Source organism: Orycteropus afer, unplaced genomic scaffold, assembly GCF_000298275.1.
Source record: "Orycteropus afer afer isolate SDZICR_OR568_19922 unplaced genomic scaffold, OryAfe1.0 scaffold00050, whole genome shotgun sequence".
Lineage (NCBI taxonomy): Eukaryota > Metazoa > Chordata > Mammalia > Tubulidentata > Orycteropodidae > Orycteropus > Orycteropus afer.
Genome location: NW_006921637.1, coordinates 2900263 through 2912965, shown reverse-complemented (window position 1 = coordinate 2912965; position 12703 = coordinate 2900263).

Sequence of the window (12703 nt, the reverse complement as noted above, 5' to 3'; positions counted from 1 at the left end):
AGCCCTTTTACCTTTTCATTTCTTCCATTTGCTTTAGTCAGCCCCAGGGTTACAGGTGAGGAGAGACAACTCAGGGATGCCCAAAGTAGCAGGCGGGAAGAGCAGGAGAAAGGGGATTAAAAGCCAGGAAGCCAGAGAGAAGAGCAATCAGCCAAAGGGATTAGGTGAGGAGAGGAATCTCAGGCCCACCCAAAGCAGCAGGACCGGAGAGCAGGAGAAAGGGGTTAAAAGCCAGGAATCCAGACAGAGAAACAGTCAGCCACAGGGCCCCAGGTGGGGGTGATACGAGAGGTCTCCAACAGCAAGACAAACTTGTCTGTTGGTTTGTTCTACTGTGGTGACATGTAGATGTGAGTTTTGAGGCTGAGCCTCTGGTGTTTAAAACCCAGCGAGATGCACCTGGTGCACAGGTAACAGCCCACCTTACAGACTGAGACAGACTAGGAAGAAGGAAGAGGCCGTCCACTTCTCAAAGAATTGGCCAGGGAAAACCTTATGAGACATAGTAAGAAATTGTTATTGTACCATGACTTTCTCTTCTTATACTTAATGTGAGATACATTTGCTTATTTCTCTCTCTCAGTGGACCACAAGCTGAGGAATGAAGTAGTCATCTTGCTGGTTAAATGTTTTTTGAGTAGGTCTTTAGAAATACTTCATTTCAGTTCTCATCATACAATGTGTCTTTCAAGCCAACTGTTGTTAGGTCCTGTTGAGTCAGTTCTGAGCCATAGTGACACCATGTACAAGAGAACAAAACACTACCTGGTCCTGTGCTGTCCACACAATTGTTGCTATGCTTGAGCCCATTGCTGCAGCCATCATGTTAATCCATCTTGTTGAGTGTCTTCCTCTTCTTTACTGACCATCTACTTTACCAAGCATGATATCCTTCTCCAGGGACTGGTTATTCCTGATAACATGACCAAAGCATGGAAGATGAAGTCTCACAATCCTCCCTTCTAAGGAGTATTCTGGCTGTACTTCTTCCAAGACAGATTTGTTCATTCTTCTGGCAGTCCATGATATATTTAATATTCTTTGCCAACACCATAATTCAAAGGCATCAATTCTTCAGTCTTCCTTATTCATTGTTCAGATTTTGCATGCATATGAGGCAACAGAAAATACCATGTCTTGTGTCAGGTTCACCTTAATCCTCAAAGTGATATCTTTGGTTTTTAACACTTAAAGAAGTCTCTTGTAGCAGATTTACCCAATGCTGTCCTTCGTTTGATTTCCTGACTGCTGCTTTCATGGGTGTTGGTTGTGAATCCAAGTAAAATGAAATCCTTGACAACTTCAATTTTTTTTCCCTGTTTATCATGAATTTGCTTATTTGTCCAGTGAGGATTTTTGTTTTGTGTTGAGGTATAATCCATATTGAAGGCTGTAGTCTTTGATCTTCACCTGTACTTTCAGCAAACAAGGCTATGTCATCTGCATTTTGCAGTTTGTTGATGAGTCTTTCCTCCAAACCTGAGGCTGTGTTCTTCTTATAGTCCAGCTTCTTGAATTACTTGCTCAGCATACAGACTAAATAAGTATGGTGAAAGGATATAACCTTGACACATAACTTCTCTGATTTTAAACCACACCAGGCAAAACCAAACCCACTGCCACTGAGTCAATTCCAACTCATAATGACCCAATAGGGTAGAATAGAACTGCCCTATTGGTTTTCCAAGGCTGCAAATCTTTACAGAAGCAGACTGTCTCATCTTTCTTCCATGGTGTGGGTGATGGGTTCAAACCACTAACCATTTGATTAGCAGCTGAATGCTTTAATCACTGTACCAGCAGAGCTCATTTTTAACCACACATTATCCTCTTATTCTGTTGGAAGGACTGCCTCTTGGTCTATGTACACATTCAGCAAGAGCACAATTAAATGTTCTAGAATTCCCATTCTTCACAATGTTATCCAAAATTTATTATGATCCACAAAGTTGAATGCTTTTACATAGTCAATAAAATACAGGTAAACATCTTTCTGGTAGTCTCTGTTTTCAGCTAATACTTATCTGATATCAACAATGGTATCCCTCATTCCATGTCCCCTTCTGAGTTCAGCTTCAGTTTCTGGCAGTTCCCTGTCAATGTACTGCTGTAATATATTTTGAATTATTTTCAGCAAAATTTTACTTCTGTGTGATATTAATGATATTTTTCAATACTTTCCACATTCTATTGGATCATCTTTCTTTGGAATGGACATAACTATGAATCTTTTCCAGTTGGTTGCCAACTGTGTTCCAAATTTCTTGGCATAAATGAGTGAGTACTTGTAACATTACATTTTGTTGTTGAGAAATGCCAGTGTGTTCTTCTCTTTTGGTTTTCTAAAATCAGGAAGGGGGTGCATCAGGGTTGTATCCTTTCTCCATACTTATTCATTCTATATTCTGAGCAAATAATCTGAGAAGCTGGACTGTATGAAGAAAAACATGGCATCAGGATTGGAGTAAGAATAATTAACAACTTGAGATATGCTGATGATACAACTTTGCTTGCTGAAAGTGAGGATGGCTTGAGGATGAAGATTGAGGAACACAGTATGCAGTATGGATTACAACTCAATATAAAGAAGACAAAAATCCTGACAACTGGACCAATAAGCAGCATCACGATAAATGGAGAAAAAATTGACGTTGTCAAAGAATTCAGGTTGCTTGGTTTTACAATCGAGGCCAATGGAAGCAGCAATCAGGACATTAGATGACGTATAGCACTGGGTAGGTCAGCTGCTAAGGAACTGTTTCAAGTGCTGAGGAGCAAAGATGTCTTCTTGAGGACTAAGGTGCACCTGACACAGGCCATAATATTTCCAATCGTCTCATATGCATGTGAGAGCTGGACAATGAATAAGGAAGACCGAAGAAGAGTTGATGCTTTTGAGTTGTGGTGCTGGCAAAGAATGCTGAAGGTACCATGGACTGCCCAAAGAACTAACAGATTTTTCCTGGCAGAAGTTCAGCCGAGATGCTCCTTGGAAGTGATGATGGCCAGAATTCGTCTCACCTACTTTGGTCAAGTTGTCAGAGAGGGCCATTCCATGGCGAAGGTTGTCATGCTTGGTAAGGTGGAGGGTCTCCGAGAAAGGGGAAGGTCTTCAATGAGATGGATTGACACAGTGGCTGCGACAATGGGCTCAAGCATAGCAAGAATCATGGAGCTGGCACGGGATCAGGTGGTGTTTCGTTCTGCTGTGCACGGGGTCGCTATGAGTTGGAAGCAACTTGACGGCACCTAACAACAACAACAGCAAACACTGTGAGGGAGAAAGATGAGGCAATCTGCTTCCACAAAGATTTACAGCCTTGGAAACCTTAGAGGCAGTTCTACTCTGTCCTATAAAATTGCTGTTGTTGTTGTTGTTATGTGCCGTTGAGTCAGCCCCGACTCATAGTGACCCCTCGGACGTAGATTGCCCAACCTTCCTTCCAAGGAGTGGCTGGTAGGTTTGAACTGCCAGGCTTCTGGTTAGCAGTCATAATGCCTTAGGCCTTATGCTACCAGAGCTCCTATAAAATCACTAGGAGTCAGAATTAACTTGATGGTGTTGGTTGGTTTTGGTTTGGCTTTTGGGTTTTATCCTCATCTGGTAATAAATCAAAGAGCTCTGGTGGTGTAGTGGTTAAGGCACTTGGCTGCTAACCAAGAAGTCAGTGGTTCAAACCCACTAGTCATTCTGCAGAAGAAAGATAAGGTGGTGTGCTTCTGTAAAGATTTACAGCCTTGGACATGCAAGGGGGGTTGCTATGAGTTGGAATTGAGTTGATAGCAGTGAGTTTGGTTTGGTTTGGGAGTAACAAATAAGAGATCCTTTATATCAGGATCTACCAATCAGCTTTAATCTTTTTTTTTTTTTTTTTTAACTGCTTTTTAAAGTTCCATTTTCTAAACAGTCTCTGTTGATGGGCTTTTGTACAAAAATATTACAAACAATGTTGTAATGTACATTCTTGTCCTTCTACATTATCTTGTCTTAATTTTGCCAATATATTTATAAGTTAAATTCAAGCAGTGGAATTTTTAGATCCAAGATTTTGTGCATTTAAAGTTATGAATGGTGTTGTTATGGATGATTATGATTGATTTTTTTCTGAAAAATTATGAATGATTTCTTTCTAAGAGTCTATTGATATTTGCAAAATGCCTGCTAATTGACAGTGCCCCAAACAATATTGGTGAATGTCTGTTTTTCCACATAGCTTCACAGCTACTAATTATTATAAAACAACAGAATATTTGTCAATTAGGTGAAAAATAGTATTCTGTTTTCACTTGGATATGCTTCTTTAATTTAGTGAATTTGGACATCCCTTCATGTTCATAAGATATTTGTACATTTCTCATATATTACTCATTCATATTCTGTTCCCAATTTCTTCTTGGTTATTCAGCTTTTTCTTTATTGATTTATACCAACGTTTTGTAATTTAAAGAAATTAAGCCTGTGCTTCTCATATATGCTGCAAATACTTCCCTGTTTCTGTGCTAGAAAGGATTCTCCCATACCAGATTATCAATAAACACACTCACATTTTTAAATATTTCTATGATTTCAAATTTTATTTTTAAATTGTTGATGAAATTGCTGGGAATAAAGAATAAGGTAAGAATAAATTTAAGTTTAATTTATTTTTCCTAATGGCTAGCCAGTTGTTCCAACATCATTGGCTGAAAAATCCCTCTTTGCACTACTTTCAGGCAACTCTGACCACCTTCACCAGGGTCTTTTGTGGTGACTATTTTGGGTGTGATGATGACAGAGGACTGGAGTGGCACTGGACACTACTGTCTAGCTTTGGGAAAGAAAAGAAAATTAAGAACGTGACACATTATGAAACATCTCACTCTGAGAAGTCACAGACTCTCCTGCCAGGGGACTAAGCTGAGCTGCCCACCCCCCTTCTCTATGATTACTCACTTCATGTTGACTCAGCAGTTCTTGCCCACTGATGGAATGACATGACACAGTATATCTTTTCTGGATCAGTGTACTAGGCACAACCACTCTGCAAGTTGCTTTCATAAAGTACATTTGGAGAGTATTCAGGAAAAGCTACTATTGAACAAAATGGAATTTTATAAAATCATCTGTCTTTACATGAGCTTTACATGGTCATGGGCTTTACATGGCCATGGCCCTGGTCTTTAAGAAGGCACAAGTCACTTTGCATTATGACATGAATCCATTAGCACTGCAGGGGGGCAGGGAAGTGGAGTTAGATTTTTACTACTGTTCTCTATGGATTTGATAAAAGCTAGAATTGTGGTAAAGATATTTTTACATCAGTTTTTTTCAATTGCTTAATGTAGACAGATTGGGGTGAGCTCTATTGATGCTGGAATTCAGACCTCAGCTATACAGACATTGCCACAAGAGTCACAGCTTAACTATTAAGGTCATCAATCATGGGTTCTCTTTGATGTCCCAGGATCATAGCCAGCTGCCTGGGGTGCCCCAGGGAGAGCATAAGAAACCTTCTCTTCACACCTGGAAACTGCGGATTGGCAAGTGCTGATTATCATCTTATGCTTCATCATGGCACTGCTAGCAGGAGCTGGACCAGGGTTCTCTCTTACCGTTATGGCAACTCAGAAGTCTGGGAGGGGGGAAAAGAGGAACTGAAGTCCCATAGCCCTATTGGTCCATGGCTCAGCACCTACTCCCCCCTCCCCCCCCCCAAAAAAAACAGTTGCATTTGGGTCAGTTCCAACTTATACAGATCCCATGTGTGTCAGAGTAGAACTGTGCTCCATAGGGTTTTCAACTGCTGATTTCTTGGAAGTTGTATCACCAGTCCTTTTTTCTGAGGTACCTCTGGGTGGACTTAAGCCTCCAACTCTTAGGTTAAAGGATGAGCACATTAACTGTGTGCACTGCTCAGGGACTCCCAGCATCTTCTCAGACCTCTTTAATTCCCTCAGGGGGTACTACATGCTGAACCTGGGTCCACTGAGACCTCATCAGCACTCTGGGCTGGTAAAAACTGAAAAACCAAACCAGTTACTGTCTAGTCAACTCTGACTCATGATGACGCCTTGTGTGTCACAGTAGAACTGTGTTCCATCAGGTTTTCTTTTATATATCTATCTCTATCTCTATCTATCTATATATATATGTAGCTTTTTTTTTATAATTTATTTTTGTTGCTGAGAATATACACAGTAGAACATATACCAATTCAACAATTTTCACAGAAGTACAGTTCACTGACATTGATTACATTCTTTGAATTGTGTAATCATTCTTACCCTTTGTTTCTGAGTTGTTCCTTCCCCATTATATAAACTCACCATCCCCTAAATTTCCTAGCTAACCTTTTGAGTTGCTGTTGTAATTTGATCCCATATAGCTAGATCTTCAGCAGCACAATGCTTAGAAAGACATTCTTTACTAGTTAAGCCAGACTATTATTTGATTTTAAGAAGACTTCACGGGATATTTTTAGTTTAAGGTTTAAATATTATCTCAGGGTGATAGTTTCAGGAGTTCATCTAGCCTTCATGGCTCGGGAAAGGCTGGAGCCCATGAGAATTTGTAATTTCGTTCTGCATTTCCCCTCTTTTCATTAGGATTCTTTTTTAGAACTTGATCAAAATGTTCAGTAATGGTAGCTGAGCACCATTCAGTTCTTCTGACCTCAGGGTAAAGGACACAGTTGTTTATAGAGACAATTAGCCACATATTCCATTTCTTCCTCCTACTTCTGACTCTCCCCCTTCCTCTGTTGCTCCAAGTGAATAGAGATTAATTGTTGTTCATTGGATGGCTACTTGTATGCTTTTAATATCCCAGAATCTATGCAACAAATGAGGAAGTAGAGCAGAAGCACTTAACACCATTATTAGGCTAATTAACTGGGTTGTCCTATGAAGTCATGACCCCAACCCAAAGAACCAAATTCCATGAGGTATTTGGTTATACATAAGAAGCCTCAGTAACTCTTCCTTTTTTTTTTTTGGTCATTGTTGTAAATATTCCATACTGTTTTCAATGGCAACTTTTTCAGAAGTAGATCACCAGGTCTTTTGTTCGAGATGTCACTGGGTGGATACGAACTGCCAACATTTTGTTTAGTAGCCAAGTACTTAACCAGTCTGTGCCACCCAGTGACTCCTTCTGGACTAGTAAGGACCCAGATTCCTAACCAAGTCTGAAGAAAAACCTTCTGGCTCAGGCAGCTGGACTTTCCCAGCATGCTGTACAAGCTATAGCAGGAAGATAAGATGCCCGCCATCCCAGTAGGGCCTTAGGAGAGAAGGAGAGATATCCGGCTGGGAGATAATAACCTCAGCCAAGTGGGGTTGCAGAGATGGGTTCGAGGCCTTGACTTCACAGCTAAGAAACAGAAGTACAGCAACCTCAATTTAAAAACAATTTAAGATACCATACTAATTAGGGAGGTCTGCAGGCACTAGGGAAGCTCTGGTAGTGTAGTGCCTAAGGCACTTGACTGCTAACCAGAAGGCTGGCAGTTCAAACCCACCAGCCACTCTTTGGAAGGAAGATGGGACAATCTACTTATGTAGTGATACTGCCTTGGAAACCCAAGGAGGGGTCGCTATGAGTTGGGTCCGACTCGATGGCACATAACAACAACAACAACAGCAGGCACTAGACCTGACCAGATGTAGATCCAGTAGTTAACAAAAATCATATGGCTGGGAATATGAATCTCATGCAAATAAAAATATGGCCCCAGAGTGTGCAACTGAGAAGGTACATTGATTTTTTTCTAGGCTGTGGATATTTCCTGTCATCAGATATATTATTTCTGACAGGGGAAAGCATGGCTGGGTTTCCTGACTTTATTATTCACTTAAAACCACTGCAGTTTGCTGAAGAATGTTGAATGACTCCTGTATTTTTGTAAAAAGAAAAAAAAAAGGCAGTTCTGAAATGAATGGCTTCATTTCATCACATCACTAAAGAATTAATACTAGCAAGACCATCCAGCACCCCATGTCCTAAAGAATTTGGACACATGTCCCTCTATGAAGTCAGAATTCCATCTTTTAAGTAGAGGATTCCTTTGTTTCTTTAGTGGCACAAAACCACTTGGATCCACAGTGTCATCTCAGGGAAATCATTTTTTTAATAGCAGCAGCCATCACCCTTGAGGATGCTAAAAGCAAGAAGACCACCACTTGGCCTCATAAATGGACCCATACTTATGTCATGTCATAAAGCTGCCTGTAAAGCTGATCCTCACCATCTATCAGTTTGTTGTACTATGGTGGCTTGTGTGTTGCTGTGATTCTGGAAGTTTTGCCACTGGTGTTTCAAATACCCACAGGCTCTCCCATGGTGGACAGGTTTCAGAGATCTACTTCCAATAATCAGCCAGTGAAAACCTATGAATCATAGAATATTGTCTGATATAATGCTAGAAGATGAGCCCTCTAGGTTGAAAAGTACAAAATAAACAGTGGCTGCAACAATGGATTTGAGGATGACAAAGATCATGAAGCAACATTTTGTGTTGTTGTTTGAAGTCAGAGATAACTGGACAGCACCTAACAACAATGCTGATCCACATGACAAAGGAGGAGGACATTCACAGGGCAAGTAACAACAGATCCCAGGTGCTAAGGCACCCAGTCCTATGTCCTGCTGGAACTCGTGAGAGGTACTCCCATCATGGACAAAATTGTCCTTATAGGAGGGAGCAGAGCCTACTTTGCAAAAAGAAGACCATGAAGACTTGGGTCTTGAAAAGTTTTAACACCCCCCTTCCCTGCAGTCAGGTCCCCCAGGGCCTTGCCTGTTTGTTCCCTTGTTGCCCATTAGCACCAAGGCTGGCGCCTGTGGGAAAGTGGCCACAGTGTAGCAATGAGCCACTGGGTCCCTATAGTGCAATGCTGAATTTCTCAATCTAACTTTGTTTAGTTTGGTGAAATATTTTTTGGTCCTGAAAAAAGTCACTGCGGTTTCTCTCCTCCTCTTACCCTTTGTAATCACTACTTGCAAGAAAGAATTTCACCATTTTCCCATAAAACCAAAAAAATGAGGATGCTGAGCAGACATTCTTTGTTTCTTTTCTTGCATTTCTCTCAGTTTCTCTGCAGTGGCCCTAGCTCTAGGCAGGCCTGTCTGCTCCTCTCCCTGCACCCACTCATTCATCCTCCTCACTTAGCTCTTGTTTAGGCTCTGGCCAGGCACTGCCCCATTCCTTTCTCCTGGTCAGGCTTCTGCTTTCAAAACCTAGCTCAATACTCACTGAGTAATATTCTCCAAAGGTTGGAAGTGAGGCATGTGGCTCAATGATAGAATTCTAACCTTGAATGCAGAGACCAAGGTTCAATTCCCTACTAGGAAGGGTCTCTGTCATGAATTGGGGCCCAAGTAGAGGATAGCTAATACCAACAGAGTGATAGAAGCCTAGGTTCCTTCTGCCTATGCCAGGTAGGGACCCTTTGGATTTTGCCATCAGTGGGAAATTCATTCCTTCCCTGCAGCCACCCTGCTTTTCCTAAAATTACTTCTCATGTTCCCTTTCTTCCCATGGGCGTGTTATAACTCTTCAGTTCATCCATCAACTATCATCTATTGAGCTCCTACTTGGACCAATCACTTGCTTGCTCTTGCCCCTTTGTAAATCTTCTAAAGTCATCTTTTTGTGTAGGCATGTGTGTATTCTCTCCTCTGCCAGATTCCCTTAAGGAATTCATGTGTCTCCCAGTTGTCTCCTATTAGCAGTTTACTCCACAGAGTGTCTTACCCACTTGCTGTGACTGTCAAGTTTGGGTTCTTCCACTCCCTCTAACAGGGTGGTGTTAGGCAGTGAGTCCCACATTAGTCAAGGCTCCTAGGTTTTAATTGTTCTGCTACTGACTCATTGGGAGTGTGGATAAGCCACTTCCCTTTCTCATTCCTGACTTCTCTAGTCTTCAATCACTCTCTGTGCATCTGGGAAGAATATAGCTAGAATGACTGTGATGCCTTCTATGCATAGGGTGATTCTATCATTCATTGTCCAACCGTCACTTTCAAGAACAAAAGGAGGTGTTATGCCGGGGCAACAAACTTAAACAGGTTTAACCTGGTTTATGATTGCCCTAGCCATGCCAGGTCCTGAGATCTCAGGTTAAAATTGGGAAGGGAGCTGGCATTCCTTAGCTCCCTAGCTTGTGGAGATAAACTAACACCAGTTTTCTGTAGCCTGTGCTATCAGCTTTACTCTAGAGAAGGAGATGAGAAATTCAGACTATCTTCCATAATTTTCTAACCTGAATGCAAAAAATTATTAGGCACAACCTTCCAACACCCATAGGGTGGCCTAACAAATATGGTGGGTGAAGCTGAGCAAAGCTATCACCAGTGACGAGTGACTTCCTAGGGAGTAGCTCTGCCTTTATCTTATCTGCTCACTATAAGTTCCAGCATTAAACCTTCTGCCATGCCCTGCCCCTCTGAAATTTAAACCACCCTCCATATTAAGCAGGAGTACCCAGGAGGTACAACAATTTAATACACTTAGCTGCTAACCGAAAAGTTGAAGATTGACATTTACCCAAAAGCACCTTAAAAGAAAGGTCTGGTGATCTACTTTGGAAAAATCAGCCACTGAAATCCCTATGTAGCCCAGTTCTACTCTGACACAATGGGTCACTGTGAATCAGCATTGACTGAACAGCAACAGGAAATACTAAAATGATATAACAACCACAACAAAAACCAAACTTACTGCCATCGAATTGATTCCGACTTATAGCGAGTCCCATTGTTTTTCCAAGGCTGTAAATGTTTACAGAAGCAGACTGCTTCATCTTTCTTCCATAGAGGGGCTGGTGGTTCAAATGATATAAATCATTTGCTTATTTCAGTGTCTAAAATAAAACCTAGCCAAGCAGATCAAGTTGAGCTCAGAGGAAGGGTTAACAAGACCCTTGTGTTACCTAAGCATCTCCCAATAATTCAATTAGTGGGGTATTTTCTTGTAAATCCTATGTCTGGACCCTGAGCTCTCAGGCCTCTTAATTTGCTGTCTTGGAGATGAATATCCAAACAAGAATAAAGAACTTGTTTGCCGGCTGCAGTCCCTGGTGGTGCAAATGGTTAAGCACTGACAAAAATGTTGGTGGTTCAAACACATCCTGAGATGTCTCAGAAGAAAGTCTTGGCCATCTGTTTCTGAAAAATCAACCACTGAAAATTCTATGGAGCATAGTTATACTCTGATTCATATGGGGTCACTGTGAGTCAGAATCAACTTGATGGAATCTGGCATTTATTTTTAAATGCAGCCCTCAACCACAGTCCAGAATTGACAGAAACATAGCTGCTTATGCTTGGCTCAGAACCCAGATACCAGGCAGTGGGCAGGGATTAGCTCTTGGGAGGCTGCTGTTCAACCCTCTAGTTCCTAAGGTTCCATGCCTCCTAGACAGAGCCAAGTCAAGCAGGGATTATGGAAGGGGGCAGCCAATGCCAGCTCACCCACAATGAAAGGACTGTGGGCAGAATGCCAGGCCTTGGGTAGAGTCCCCATGGGATGCAGGTTTCTGCAGCTTCCATTTCCCAGGGCGAAGAGCATATTTCCCAAATCACCAAAATTGTCTTCAGTCTGGGTCTAAACAGAGGTGTGTGCTAATCTAACCAGAACCAGCAGGAGTCTAGGCTTAAATTGGGCCTCTACAAGCCTTGCCTTGAAGGGAAGAGAGTTTGATTACATCTGGATCCAGTTGACACTGTTACAAAGACAAGCTTGCTTCTCAGCATTAAGATGGGATCTGTGGCCTTTGCCCCAGGCAACCCTACTGACAACTCGAAATGGTTTGTTCCATTATCAAAGGGAAGGGAAGAGGGAGATTGTTGTCTGAGTGTATTTATTTTCTTCTAAAATTTAAAAACAGACTTGAAAATGTCTGTGAGAACACATCAGGCATTTTGATTGTCTGTCCATTGGGAGGGCAACATGCTTAATCTCTGTTCTGCCCCGCATGTTGTTGGCACTTGACAAGTGGGCGACAGCAAGTCCAATGTGGTAGCTACCTTTGCAGGAGTTATCTAAGTGACATAGAAGTGTTTTGTGACATACATCAGGGCTTCCTTCCAATTAAAAACAGATGGACTGCAGCAGTCGGGAAGGTCACAGCTAGATTATCTGTGAGCTGCAGACACTTCTCTTTTCTCCAGGAACCAAAACACAACACATTACATCTTGGGTAATATAAAAAAGATAGTGAGCCAGGAGTCACTACTGAAAGGAAGGACTCACCTGAGATTACTTATTTCTGATTGATGAGATTCCACAGAGTGAATTTCCTGGGGAGTTGCTATTGTTCTTGTGTGCTGATGAGTTGATTCTGACTCATAGGGTTTCCTAGGCTCTAAATTTTATGGGAACAGATCACCTGCTCTTTTCTCCTGCAGCGCTGCTGGTGGATTCAATCCAACCATGTGCCACCAGGGCTCCTTCCTAGGGAGTAGCTCTGCCATTATCAATTGTAATGATAAAGAATGGATCCAGCATTTTATATTCACTTACACTGGTAGATTCTCTGTCTCAGTTTAGGAAGATAACTGAGTTAGGTTGTTGTTGTTAGCTGCCCTTAAGTTACCCTTGACTCATATGACCCCATGCACAATGGAATAAAATGTTGCCTGCTCCTGTGCCATCCACGTGATCAGTTGCAGATTGGATAGTTGTGATCTGTAGGGTTGGTTTTTTTTTTTTTTTTTTTTTTT